Genomic DNA, 973 nt, shown 5'->3' with positions numbered 1-973 from the left:
CAAATCCTACCTTATCGACTATAAATAAAAACACACTTTTTCCAATTTTACAAATTCTGCAAATAAATTAAAATTTTTTTAAAGAACTGAAAAGAATGTACAATTAGATTATGTAAGAGATAGTATACTTCTTTAACAATTATTTTTAGTCAATAATTTTTATAACAATTGATGATAATTTTAAATAATTCATCAATTTTTAAAGCAGTTTTAATTAAGAACTAAATTGAAAGTTCATTAAAAATATCGTATTTGTAATTTTTTAATTTTTTTAATTAATTTATTCAATTTTTCTATGTTTAGAAAAGAATATGCTTAAAAAATGTTAGATGATGGACAGATTATTGATAAAAGTAATATGTGGTAAATTCGTGGAATTGCAATTGATAAGAAAATTGTCGTTGAACACTGACAACCTCGTCACTTTCTAGCACTGATCTCATAAGTTGGTTCCGTGGTGTAGCGGTTATCACGTCTGCTTTACACGCAGAAGGTCGCCAGTTCGATCCCGGCCGGAACCACTTTTTTATATTTTATAATAAATTATTTATAATATTTAAAAATTTTGTATGAAGTATTATTTATATTATTAAATATTAATACGCAACTTCATAATGGATTCACGTATAGGGTCACATAACAAAAAACGGATTTTCGAACAAAATTATTTTAAAAATGCACGCCCATTTTCTTTGAAATACAATATTTTGTCATTTCCGGAATTACATACTAAATAATATATTATTAAGTTTCAATAAATAGATAGTAATCAGAAAAAACCTCCGTTTTTTCTGCATAAAATGTTTAGAAATTCGGTGGACCAAAAGCAGCATTTTTCAATTCGCAGACCTAAAAAGTGTTCCTTTGATCTCAAAATAGCCCCTAATTTTTTCGGAATTTTTTATATTTTTATATTTTATATTTTATATTTTATATTTTATATTTTATATTTTATATTTTATATTTTATATTT

At 24.0% G+C, this 973-nt stretch overlaps 1 non-coding gene across 1 annotated transcript; it reads left to right on the top strand.

The window, feature by feature from the left end:
• The first annotated feature begins 448 nt into the window (after positions 1-448).
• Positions 449-521, top strand: Trnav-uac. Its single transcript has one exon. It is a non-coding gene; the product is annotated as a tRNA-Val (tRNA).
• The last annotated feature ends 452 nt before the right edge of the window (positions 522-973 follow it).

This window comes from Belonocnema kinseyi, chromosome 3, assembly GCF_010883055.1.
Source record: "Belonocnema kinseyi isolate 2016_QV_RU_SX_M_011 chromosome 3, B_treatae_v1, whole genome shotgun sequence".
Classification (NCBI taxonomy): Eukaryota; Metazoa; Arthropoda; class Insecta; order Hymenoptera; family Cynipidae; genus Belonocnema; species Belonocnema kinseyi.
The sequence above is the reverse complement of the archived record's forward strand: the minus strand, read 5'-3'. Positions and strand labels throughout refer to the sequence as shown.